Here is a 14,088-nt window from a genome sequence, read left to right as displayed (position 1 = left end):
TTAGGCATGAAACCAGCTGGGTGACCTTGGCCAGTCACTCTCTCAGCCCTAGGAGGAGGCAGTGGAAAACCACTTCTGAAAAACCTTGCCAAGAAAACTGCAGGGACTTATCCAGGCAGTTGCCAAGAGTCAAGACTGACCCAAAGGCACACACATACTCAATATTTTAAATGTATACCTTAAAAAAATTATTTTGCTTCTGTGGTTTCATATTGAATTTAGTAAATCTGAAATTCAGGGTAAATATATTTATAATTATATAGATATTTTTAGTTTTTGCTTAAGAAAACATTGGTAACATACAGCTCAAAACAGTAAGAAGGATTGCAGCAAAATACTTTTTCAATGTGCTGAAAGCATCAGTGTCTTCTGTCTTGGAAATCTAGTTTTGTGACTGCTTTGAGGCTCTCCTGTATAATATCCAATAAGGTTGAAAAATAGATTACTTTAGAGCAAAAGGATTCATTCTGGAATAAGTATGCAACTAGTTCTGTTCTCAACGATCACTAAATCATCACTAGTTTGTGAACTGGAAATGTGAAAAAATCCAGTCCTTTGTTGTCATGATGTTATTTATAAAAGATACTTGAATTTGAAAAATAGGCAACTAATCAGAATGAGTGATCTTGCGTTCAGTCTGAGAGCAAAATGTATTTTAAAATCCTTTTTCCTGGTGAGGTTCTGGTTGGGATCATTTCTTTCGGTCTAAAATTCCATTTGATAATCTATAATCTTCCCTGCTTTGTAGCTATAATGTAGGTAGCTGGAAAAGAGAACCACAGTTGCCTCCAAAGTGCTTTGGAGTAAAGGGGTTGTTTAGGAATGTAAAGGTGTCATTCAACACCTCTTTGGCTTTCTAATGTTTCCTTCAAGCTGCTGTCTTCCTAAATTGACTGTCTCAATGTGTATTTGAAAGAAGTGGGTGTGTATGAGAGATAGTGCGGCAGTCTCTCTAACTGTCTAAGAACAAGAAGAATGGGCTGAGCCCTCTGGCTGGGAGCCAGGATTCTCTGTGGAAGCATAAATCGAAGGTGGAGGGGGGAGGAGATTAATGTCGGTCGTCTTCATTAGTGGGTCCCTTGAGGAAGCCAGGACTACCGTGAGCTATGAATGAGACCAGCTGGGAAGGGGAAGGATGGGTTCACTGTTTTTATCACCTCCTTTAGTGTCTCCTGAGGAGAAGAGAGAGAATGATAGTGGTGGAAGGACACAAAATGAAGGGAGCTGAAGCTTTCAAGCAGAACACTTGCTGCCTTCTCATTGGATGAAGAGGTATTTGGCTGCTAGTCTGCTTCTCCAATCAGTACCCAATGAGCTGTTTGGACTACTTGGCATGCTAATTGGGAGAAGAAGAGAGGAAATTGGCCCCGTGGCAGCATGATGCCCTGCCATGCCAAACAAGTGAGAGTAATTATTCTCACAGCCCCTTCATTATATGGGTTTTTAGGGAAACCAGAAAGGAATAATTCTTCTCAGACCTTTTTTTTTTTTCCTTTGCTTTTTTCCCTGATCCAAGTAATTTTACCTCCAGCCCTTCGGAGCTCTTTGCATACTTAACTGCTTCATACTAAATCTTTGTCTTCCTCAAGCCCCCCCCCTCCTTTTTTTTTTTTTTTGGTGCATGTAGGGGCCTGATTTTGCATGCATGCAAGTTTGCTTTAGCCCAAGCTGCTCCGTATGGAAATGGTTGCATTTTTATGAGAGAATGCTCTTCCTCCCCCCCACCCCCAGCTTTTTGTCTAAATCTTGAAGAAATATATTTCTTGTACAGCCCTTGACAGATTGAATTGTGATGGAGCTGCTACCGGTATGATCCAGTTAAAGCTAGTTGCTCCTCCCCTCCCTTTTCCTCCTCCCCTCTTTCTACATGCAGTGGAAGGATGCAGATATGACAGCTCTCGATCTTGGAGTTCTTTATCCATAAATAAAGGTATGACACTCACTGCCTGTCTGAACTCTGATTTCAGGGGATCACAGAGAGGGAAGTTTGTTGTTTCTTGCCCTGTTTTAGTCCATACATGCTTATGGTCAGTCCCCAGTGAAATGAATTGAGTGTTTTAATATAAATGCATTTTATTGCAATGGGACACAGTTATAAGATATAAACAAAAGCTTGATACACTGGGGCTTTGTATTGTCTGCTACAGTCTGGTTCAAGGCTAGATACAGTCCATAAATAGACTGGATTGTACATTACTGAGAGACTACAGAATTTGGGCCAAATTCAGAATATTTCTTTCACAACTGCCTGGCACTATTTTAACTAGGCACTTGGAACAGGTGCTGTTGCTTCCTTGGCTGAAATGAGCAGGAAAATTGAAGCTCTTGCTTTAAACGTCCGCCTTTTCTCTGTGAAATGAGGCCTAAGTGATTCCTGTCCAGACAACTGATCAGACATTCCTCCCATTCCTGTTCTTTTTCATTCCTGTTTCTCTGTAAGTAATTGGAGTCAAAATGAGCAGTGGATGGTTAAACAAGATCCAGTATTCGTCTCCTTTTCCTCCTAGATAGTCAGAGATTTATGTTTAGAGTAGAAGAGAGGTTCTGAAATTTTATCAGGAATTATGTGGGTAAACAAGACCTTTGTTGTCTTCTTGTGTGTTCTTCAGATAGTGACAAGATGGTTCATTTATTTCACAAGGCTTTCATATTACTAACTTTGTCTTTTATAAATACCTTATATTTCTATAATGCCTTAAATCCCTGTTATCTCCTGCTGTGTACATTGAAACTGAAATTGCTTCAGTATCTCATGTCAGGAACATGAAAAATGCAGAAACTATGTTTGAATAATAATGTTAATAATAATAATAGCAATTTGTTTTGGTCAGACTTTGATATTGTCATGCTGTAGCAATGGCTCTTGCTATTTTATACTTGTAATCACTATGGCCTTTGAACAATGCATTTAAATTACTTACTAAGGCACATGTAGTATTTAGATATTACAGTTACTATATTCAATGTTTATACAATATATATCCTGTTTGCTTAAAGTGCCTCACATATATTTATTAATCTATACAATAGACTTATAAGGTAAGTGAATATTAATGCCTGCATAGATTGTTCTGGTTGAAATACAGCAATCTGTCTAAAGCCATTGAAAGAGTTCATGGCTGAGATTAGTTTTATATATTTTTCTCATAACCATTAACATTGCTTGTAGAAAGGATTTTCTTGAATCTGCCCATGTAATAAATTAAGTAATACTTTTTGTTTCATTAAGTAGCCATTGGAGGAGTGCTACCGAACTTGAGGGAAAAGTTTGAATTATCTGCTCCACAAAAAGCAGGAACTGGGGAGGAAAGAAAAGAGTGAAAATATGTAGAGGTGTCTACAGAATCCAATCCTTTTATCAAAATGAAAGCAGTGGTGCATTGTTGTGACAAAGCTCTGCCCTTTTGTTTGTGTGTGTATGATGTCATGACACATGTACAAAAGAGGAAGAGCTTTAGTTATGATGGCATAGTATTGATCTTGACACATACATCTCCCCACCCTGGATGCCTATGCACATAATAGCAGCATACATATATCTGTGCATTGGGTGATCTTAAGAAGGAAGACACTTAATAACAAAAGTCAGTGAGACAAGTATATTTTTAAAAAAGAAAGAACAGCTCTGAAAGGTTTGCATTCTGGGTCAGTGCTATGTTTTGTTAGGATTTTTTTTTTAGATTTTTTTTTATCCCACCTTTATTACTTTTATAAATAACTCAAGGTGGCAAACATACCTAATACTTGTTCCTCCTCCTAATTTTCCCACAACAACCCTGTGAGGTGAGTCGGGACGGGAGAGAGTGCCTGGCCCAAAGTCACCTCAGGCATGAAAGCCAGCTTTCATGCCTAAGGTGGGACAAACTCACACCCTCCTGGTTTCTAGCCTGGAGCCTTAACCACTAGACCAAACTGGCATTAGAATTTTGTTATTCTACACACCTATGTAAAATTTTGAAGACTCATTGGGGAATTCTTCATATGAGTCTTCAAAATTTTATATAGGTGTGTATGATTTAGCTGCTTTTTATAGAACTAAATTATGCTGGGATGTGCGGAACTCCAGTATAATGCATAGTGTGGCCCTCTGTACAACTTGACAGCAACAGCAAAGTTCAATAGACTATATCACAGGATTTTAGTCATTATCAGATTGTCAGGAAGAATTTTGCTGTAACATTGGTAATTCTGGATTGGAAAGGAAAAGTTATTGCTTGGAGGCATTACAAATAACCACTGCCCTTATATGCAAATTTTCAAATTAATTTTATGTTTCAAAGAAATCAGTTATTTTACAAGGGTTTGGAGGTTAAACTTTCCTGGGGACCAACCCTTAAAAGACTATAAGCTCTACTAAACACATTTTCTTCATTTCTAGTTTTAATGCATTCCTGTGCTTCTGTATTTAGAAGTAAATCACACTAAATCATCCAGGTAAGTATGAGGATTGCAGTCTATACATTTAACTCAGTGGGACGTATTTCTGAACAAACATACGTGGACATGGACTGCATGTGATTGATTAATAGGTAAAACTTGGAAATAAAACGCCTGAGGATGTGTGATGGGAGCTAGAAAGATTGAAATAAATGTTTTCTCTACTCTGCTTTTTTCATATATTTTAGCCCGATTTCTTGCTGTTCTCCCAAGTGAATATGGAATAACTCCTCTGTTGTCAATAACAAACATTTTTGATGTGCCATATTTGCCTGTTTGTTTGTTTGTTTTTAAATCTTTGGCATCTTCTTGTTTCATTTTTCATTTCTACTTCATTTCCTTAATCATAAAAATTCTCTAAATGTTAAATACTATCTCTTTTCACCTTTTGTTCATTGTGATTTCAGATGCCCATGGGCAAGGTAAAGGAAAGAAACAGAGAAATGTTCTCATTTAAAAAAAAGAAATGTATACAGGAGAGAGAATTGCAGGCAGGCAAAACTGTCAGCTTGGCAGCAGGAGAAAGAGAGAAACTCCATCTCTGAAAATGTGCAGTACATGTCTGTCAATTTTGAGTGATCTGCTTATAGTGCTAAACATCTTAGTTACTTAGTTTCATGTGTAGGCCTGTATAGATGCATTAACAGTGTTCTTAAACTAAAAATAAAGAATGAAACTTACCTCTTTAGTGTGAAGTTGCCTGATTTTGAAATAATTTTTTAGATAAATTGTGATCTCCCAGGGAACCCCTAGTGACCTCTCATAGAACCCTAGGGTTCCATGGAACCCTGGTTCAGAAACCCTCCTTTAAAGAGATCTCACCATTTATTGATATAATTGGAAAATTTAACACCTGGAAAAAATACAATATTTGAAAAGGCATGGTTACTGGTCAACATAATTTTGTTCCCTATTACATACAGTCAGTATCATGATTTTGTCCAAAGTACCAGTAACCACAATAGATCTAAGACTGTTGTCTTAACCTTCAGCAGTTATTTTTAACTTATAAATCAACCATTTTGTCCACTCTCAGGATATATACTACTGCTTTGATCTTATTCCTCACTCTGTCTTAGAACTATTAACTGAATTTGTTGGTTTGTGTTTAAGATTTTGAAAATATCATTTAAAATCACATTATATTTGGGATGTTATGCATACATGGATTCCTAGGTTGCAGTGGTTGTTGGTTTACCAATTGTTTTCATTTATGAAGAAAATGGACTATACGTGACTATATATTTATTTTCTTTAAAAAATCTTAAATTGCTCTTCAGCTCTTCATCAGTTTCTTGATGTTAGAACAAAAATAAAACAATGAAAGTACAAATAAATTAAAAATGGAAAACAATTACAACTAAAAATATATAAAAGTTTGGGAGTATGAACATTACCCCTTGTCGCATATACAGATCCTTGAAGAAGATAGCTTTTTCTGACAGAATGGGCACCTAAAAAGCCCACCTGGTTTCCTGGATTAGAAGTGAAGCATTCTGAACATGCTTAATTCAGGAAGAAACTAAATTTCAATTATGGCTGTGCAGTACTTCAGATTTTATTCCAAAAATGTGTTTTGGAGCATGCATTTGGCACAAATGGAGCATTAGTTTGCAATTCTAAAGCAACCATGTTTTTTTCTGGAATCAGAAGGCAGCTATGGAATCCCAGGAAAAAGCATGGCTGCTTTAAAGAGCTGGCATTCCTATGTGCTCCAGAACACCTTTTAGGAATTGAATTCAAAGTGCTGTACAATCCCATTTCCAGCTGTTGAAGATTCTGTTGCATTGCTGGTATAAATATATAAATACTGCCCATGTTGCTGAAAATGATTACAGATTTCTAAAGTGTTTGAATTTATATCAAGTGCAGGAATAAGATTTTATTTTTCTGTCTTAGTGTCCATCTCCCAATCTAGTAATTGTTCAGGCTTTATATTTTCAATCCTAGAACTTGCAACATAGTAACCCTATAAAGGGGAACAGAAGAATAGCCTGCAAATGTTATTCTTCTGTTATGTCCCTGAGTATCATTGTTATCAGGCATACTTTGCTAAATATAAGCATTTTGTTTGGAAGAAAGCTTCCTCATTTTCCCCTTATCTCCTGGCGGTAGGTATGACATTATTAAAATCTTCCATGCTGAGGCAGCCAAACAGTGGCTATGCATTCTTAAGAATGCAGCAAAAATAGCGGCTGGCTGCATCAACCTTCACTGTCACTGTGGTTCTGTTCCACCGCTTTCACACTGGAGTCTAGGGATCATGTTGATGACTTGTTTTTATGACAATGGCCTATTTAGTGAAAATATGAGTACCACATTGGAGCATGCCCCAAAGCTGTACTTCATAGTAGGCTGCTTGGCTACTGTGCTACCTTCTCATCCCTTCAATTGCTGCTGTAAGTTGTACTGACCTCAGACTTTCAGAGCATCAGAACCAGTTAGAGATGATACATCATACACATTCATACCTAGATCCAAACTTTTTATATTTTGTGGATATTAATGTGTGTGTGTGTGTGTGTGTATGTATCTCCAACTGGTTTTTGACCATTCACAGAGATAAATTGGTTTTATGACTTTACAGTTCTGTCTGGTAATATCTGAAATTATATTTATTATACTTACTATACTATACTATACTATACTATACTATACTATACTATACTATACTATACTATACTATACTATACTATTTAGACTGCCATAAACAAGAATCAACTCCTAGGGATTTTCAATAAACTAAAAACTATAGAAACACACAATAAAATCCCAAAGCAATAAGAACTAATAAACAACACAGGTGCTAGCCCCAATCTCAATAGCAGTGACAACCCTCAAGTCCCTATAGAAAAAAAATCTCTTTTTACATCTTTTTAAAAAGACACCAGGGGAGTTGCTCTGTTTCTTCTAATGGCAGACTATTCCATAAAGTGGGAGCTACCATAGATAAAGATTGTTCCAGGCCTCCACTTCATATGTATGTGGTGGTGGTTGGAGACTGTGAACATCTTTCCAAGCAGTTTCATGTTACAAAATAAGAATGATAGGATTGAACCATGTGGCACCCCACAAAAGAGAGCCCATCAGACTGATCTGTCATTACCACCCTCCATGGACCAGTCCAACTAGGAAGAAGCAGAAACATTGCAAAACGGTGGTACCTGCCCCTAACCTTCATAGGCAATTCAGAAAAATACCATGATTAGTGGTACTGAATGCTGCTGAGAGGTCAAGTAAGACCTGCCCTTATCTAAGTCCTGATGAAGGTCATCTATCAGAGCAACCAATGCTATTTCCATTTCATATTTGGGTGTGTATGTTGCCTGAAAGGTCAAGATAATCTGCTAGCTCTAGGTCACTCTGCACCTGAAGCCCCACCCCCTTCTCAATAACCTTCCCTAAAAAGGTAAAGTTGGAGACATGGTGGTAATTGTCTAATATAACTGGATCCTTGGAAGGTCTGTTTAGCACTGCCTTCTCCAAGGGTTTTCAGTATAACCCAGTCTCTTAAAATGCTAGTCCCAGCCCTTCTCCCAAATATCTGAAGGAGCCATACAAGAGGTTGAGCACCCTATTCACTTCATTAGAGTCAATAGGCTGAAATGAATCACACATCTATAAAGGCCATTGCATGCTTTATACGTACAGAGGACAGACATCTCGTATCTTCAGAGGAATGTGCAATTCTAGAAGAACCCATCTGTCTTCATCTATGCTAACCTAAAGAAAGCTTGTCCTATTTTATCTTAAAACCTTGCTATTTAGATTACCTCCATCAGATTGTGCTATGAATTGGCCAAGTATCCACAATCAACAGGTTTATGCAACTCATAAAACCACTGTCCTGTCCTTGATACTGTCATGACAGATCTCCCAATAACCATATATGTTAGATTGCTGCTCAACTATATGCATGATTCACCAAATCCACAATTAAATAGAACCAATTAATTACATGTAATTGTAGAGCTTTGAGCAATCATCTTAGTGACATTTTATAATCCCAAATAATTTATTTTTTTGGCCTTAACTGTTAATGTTCTGTGTTCTCCTTCAGCTTCAGATTTCATGAGAACATAAGAATAGTCCTGTTGGATCAGATCAAGACCCATCTTAGCTCAGCATTTTCTCACAGTGGCCAACCAAATGCTGGGGTACTTGCTAACAGGAGATGGAGACATACCTCTTTTATACAGTTTCAGCTGGCATTTGGAGATACATTTCCCACAACCCCAGGGTAACACTGAAGCTTCAAGACCATTAGTCTTGATAGACCTGTACTCCACAAATTTATTTATCACTATTTAATCTAGTGTCCATCACTTCATCTTGTAGTTACACAAATTAATTACTCACTGTATGAAACAGTATTTTCTTTTATCTATTCTAGCTTTCATTCCAGTCAGCTTTGTTGAATGACCATTGGTCCTAGTGTTGAGAGAGAGAAAGATCTTAACTGCTGTCGTGGCTAATATTGCTCCTTCTCCAGACTTTCAAGAATATTAACAAGGAGTAGAAAATTTCTGGTGTAATGAACAGAGAAGAAAATTCCTGTCAGTGCAGAGATAAAGAGTCCCTTCATAGTTTTCCTTGCTTTGTCAATCAGGCTGGTTTTCCTCCCTCTTTCTCTCTGTTGAACCAGAATAGTAAGGGTGGGGAGCAGGGAGAGCATTTTGTTAAAATAGATGACCTGTACATTCTGTTCTAATTTTCTGTTATTCAAGACTAGAAATGTACTTGAAAAATGAAAAGACAACATCTGAGCTAGATGAATTACCCAGTGATAGTGGAGAACATGCATAGCTTAGACTTGAAGTGTTTGGATCTTGGCTTTCACTAACTTGGTCTTCTTCTTGCAAATATTTCATTACCAAACTAGGTAACATTATCAGTCCTTTGATAACAGGGAGTGAGGTTTGCTGGCTTCTTATGGGTGGCATCTTGTCCTGCCTGTCTTGATCAGGGTGGTTGTGGTGCCTGTTTCTGATCAGCCTACCTAATTTTGTTGGCTGTATTTTTTCATCTTAGATTGTTTCTGCCCATATTACTAGTTTTTACTTATCTATGTATTGATTGCTGAGTGTATGGTAAGGGACAAAGTCTTTGGGCTGTTTGCTTTCTTCTTGGGCCTTCATTTGCTTTTTGAAAAGTTTGTAGCTTTGCACCCATCCCCTTTATGGCTCCTTCAGATATTTGGGAGAGGGGCTGGGAGTAGCTTTCTAGGAGACTGGGTTATGCTGTACTGAAACCCTTGGAGAAGGCAGGGTCAATCAGGGGAAGCTCTCTGGGATCACCCATCTCACAATCCATAGTAGATAGTCACTCGATGTCTGGAAGCAAGAGCTCTCACATACATAAAACCCAAAATATGGAAACCATCTGAACAGAAAATGTAGTACAGGTAATAGTTGCATAGTGGGACAACATGGCTTCCTACTTATTATATCAACGTTTTGGAACTGTGATGACACCTATTCCTTCAGTTCCTAAAACAGTCTTTCCCAACCTGGATATTTTCCACATGTACAATTTTGATCACTGGGGATGGTTGGAACTGTAGTCAACACATTAGATGACACCAGGTTGGAGGTGTCTGAAACTGTTAACTGGTGTAAACTATTAAACTCTTTTTCCTCTGCTTCCCACAGAGGCTTGGAGATTCAAGCTTGACGAAATGATCATGAAAGGGTATGCTGGTCTATGACCGAAATAAAATTGATTGATTGATCATGAAAGGGAAGAAAATGGATTGAAATTTCTTCCTCAAAATATATTTGCTAATTACTATATTTTAAGGGCTGTGTTGTAAATTTGCCATTGTAATAATCTCTTAGACAATAAAGAATCTGGGAAGTTACTTATGTACTTACTTACTTAATAAATAAATAAAATTCAAAGCAAGCAGAATTCAGTAAGGCTTGTTTGTTTGCATATTCATTAAATTTATATCTTGCCTTTAATATACATAGTATTTCCTGTCCAATTGTTTTCCGTACAAGAATCCTGTGAGGTAGCTTGAAGCTGAGACATAGTGATAATATAAACAGGTTTAAACGATATTGTGGTCTTAGCCTACAGTCTTCATTCAAAATTAAAAAAAACATTAAAACTTCAGATTAAACATGAATACAATCAGATTATACACTTACATGGCCTTAAAAACATGGATAAGAGACAAAGACTGATATGTCAAGATAGAAAGCAGACATTTCTAAGAAAAGTTTTTATTGAATATTTTGAATTTTCACATGTTGAGAAGCATGATCTCTGTATAGCTTTGCATGCTCACAGATTCTCGTTTAGGTTTTGCCTTCTACACCCAATCCTTATGTTGAAGAGTAAGCCTTGAGAACTTGCAGAATTCTGTTCAAAAACACTCCTCTTTTGCCCCTTGTATGTCTGTTTTGTAGTCATCAAATAGTTTTGTTCTACTATAAAGTAGGATGAGTAGGTAGAATGAGAGGGTTTGTTTTTCAGCTGTAGTGATTTTAATAAATACACTCCTCCACCGTGTGGGGGAGATGGGCGGTGATAAAAATAGGATAAATAAATAAATAATTTATTATTATTATTATAGTTTACCATCCTAAAATCGATGGCCAGCGGCCATGTGGGCAACCAAAACAGAGATGGCAAGACACCATCAATAAGGACATGCATATTGAGGGTCTGTGCCCTGAGGATGCAGATGATCGGGCAAAGTGGTGTTTCAGGATCCAAAAAGCAGACCCCACAATAGCGGGGAAAATGCTAGGAATAATAATAATAATAATAGTAATAATAATATTTTATTACATTTATATGCTGCTGACTCCCAGTGACTCTGGGCAGTTTACAGATTGTTTAAAACATTTAAAACAAGAAAATTTTGCATAAGGCTGTTGTTATCAGAAGACAAAACATCTGAAAAAAAAACTTAATTAAAATGCCTATTACTATTTCCTCTTGGATTTATATGGGAATTGCTACACTTCACTGAGTTTGTGCAGAGGCTCATAACTAAACAATAATAATTTTTAATGAAAGCAGTAAAAAAAATCCCTTAATTTTAAAAAAAATCCAAGGATAACCAATATCTGAAAACTTCCTCTGTTTGAAAAGTTACAGTTTGAAGATCCTTTAAACTTTTTTATGTTTTATTGCTGCTTTAATTCTAAAACAAAATGTGTATGGGAATAAATGGGTCAAAATCTGATTACAGTTGTACATTTGTAGGGTTGTATACTCAAATTTTATCCACCTCTTCGTTTTCACAAAGACTGAGTGAGATGGGACTGAAAAATAACTGCCTTAAGAACTGGAAAAATGTTCCAGTAAATAACAGCATTCACAACTCTTTGGCTAAGACTAAAAATAAAGGTATATTTTATAATGAAAATGATCAGCTCAGGTTCTGTATGGATGTGTTCCACCAAAGGAGGAATTTCAATCTGGAACTTCTTTTGTCACTGTAACACTAAGATGGGAAAAGTCAGTGAATTCTCCTCTCCATACAAGAAACTTTCTAGTAACTCCCTGGGTTGAATTGGCTGCATTTACAACTAAATTTTTCCCAATGTGGAGTTGTGATTGTGAGAAATGCTTAATCTGACATTAATTTCTGCTTCTAAAACCCTGCCTCCCTTCCACTCCCTAATTCCAGATGGAGTGGAACTATAGCAGCAAAATAATTACTTCCTTTCCCCCAAATTTCTTTCTAGTGTGTGGTTATGGCTGTTATGCTTCATGGTTTCTACAAGACAATTCTTATCCAAAGAAAAGTGAAATATTGCTCTTAGCCATGCCACAGGTTTCACAATAGTAACATTTATTTCCTTGCATACCTTAAAATAATAAGATAATCCTCCTGCCCCCCCACACACCCCATTAGCAGTGAGAGAGGGCGTCAACTTTCATGTGAATGGTTGGTTTTCTCTGAAATGTCTCAGGCCATTATTGCCCTAACATATTACATATCCAGATTTTGTGGTTTCAAGTCTGATTTAATTCACCTGTTCCTGTGGTATATTTTACACTGAATTTCTCTTCAGTACCAATTGCTTGATTGTTTCTTAAAATTGTGACCATATACTATAGTGAAGCTTCTTCAAGCTGCTGTACTTCAGGTCTATTGACCAAATCCAAATTTGTATCATTTCCATCTTGTATAGCCATCACAGTAGGGGTGGTTTTCAGTGGGAAGTTTTCAGTTTGGGAAAAACTGACATAATCAGATCCTAAATTTTAGGGTTCTTTTCTTGAGCCCATGCAATTTCTTTAAGGAAATAGATTTACTGTTTAATTGTTTCTACAGTCATGCAATTTTTTATTTTTTCTAAAATTGATCGGAATTTATGTGTACATGTATGCATGCAGTTGCTGTATATCAGCTTCAATCACTTGAGTGGAAAAAACTGAGTAAATTATATATTGAACTGCTAACTGGTATGAAGGCCTTGTGGTTTCCATGGTAACTGGGCTGGAAATAGCTCCATGTGACATCAGAATGGTACAGGTAGAGTGAGATCTAGCTTCCCCCTCCCCCCTCAAAAGAGCAGAATAGGTACAAAATACACGGTATGTATTAGCAAATAGTAATACATTGGCATTTGCACTTAACATATTTAAATATTCAGACAACCAAAGGTGGATAAGTCTTCCTATTTCTAGTTAAATAAAAACAATTTTTTGATAATATGCCATAAGAATATCTCTCCCTCGTATCCTTTCAGTATGGTAATATATTTTCTATATACAAACTTTCCAGCTAATATAATGCAAATGGGGGTTGGTAGAAAAAGAGGGGTGAAGGGGCTCCTTCTCTGTTCTATACATAAAGTTGATTGCCATTAGTTCATATGCATACAGTTTGACCGCTCTGTCATGGTTTTTCAAAGTATTTTGTGGATGGAAATAACATAAGTGCAAGAGGCTTGAACCAATGAGTTGATTGTTACAAGATAAAATATTTCATGAATATGAACATTTTTACACTTCAATTGAAAGTGAGAGGATGTTGAAGTTTTAAAAGATATCTCATAATCAAACAGTCATTAATTTTCAATAGTTGTACAGAATCCAGCAGATCCATTTAAATAGTCTGACTGAAGACAGTTGATATGGTATAGCCCACTGCCTCCCTTGGACCCTATTTTAAAGCAGCTACTTCCAGCCTAGTGTCCCCAGATGTGTTGGAGTTATACCATGCCCAATTGCTGGGATTTCTGGGAGCTGTAATCTCAACACATCTGGTTTATTAAATTGAAGGAGATTACAGCTGAAGTGGGCAACCTATATATGCAATATATTCTCCTTTCCCTATAACTTACTGCTTATAGGGAGGAAAAAAAGAATGTCAGAAAGAGAAAAAAGGAAAGAAAATGTGTCTCCACTCACTTTTGGCTCTGACCCCATCCATGGCAGGTTTCCTACCCAACCACCCTCCATGGAGCCCTAAGAGACTGTAGGTCTTTATATTATATAGCACTACAACTTACCGCCTTAGATAATTGCAGATTCGTATTTTATTTTGTGGACTTGTGGGCTTGCTTCATTTTCTTTTTTAATTTAGGTTTATAATAGGATTAGGTTTGAAACAGAGCATTGCACTGGGGAGAGAAGCAAAATAGTAGGAGCTGGTTATAATGATTTTACCAGGGTAAATTCCTG

The 14,088-nt window shown here is 36.9% G+C and overlaps 1 long non-coding RNA gene across 1 annotated transcript in view; it reads left to right on the top strand.

Annotated features, from left to right (window-relative positions):
* The window catches only part of LOC134500960 (uncharacterized), a 110,892-nt gene extending 100,763 nt beyond the window's left edge, over nt 1–10,129 (top strand). Inside the window, exon 4 of the long non-coding RNA XR_010068307.1 lies at nt 10,089–10,129. This is a non-coding gene — a long non-coding RNA (uncharacterized LOC134500960). The remainder of the gene's footprint in view (nt 1–10,088) is intronic.
* The last annotated feature ends 3,959 nt before the right edge of the window (nt 10,130–14,088 follow it).

Source organism: Candoia aspera, chromosome 7 (assembly GCF_035149785.1).
Source record: "Candoia aspera isolate rCanAsp1 chromosome 7, rCanAsp1.hap2, whole genome shotgun sequence".
NCBI classification, from domain to species: domain Eukaryota; kingdom Metazoa; phylum Chordata; class Lepidosauria; order Squamata; family Boidae; genus Candoia; species Candoia aspera.
The sequence above is the reverse complement of the archived record's forward strand: the minus strand, read 5'-3'. Positions and strand labels throughout refer to the sequence as shown.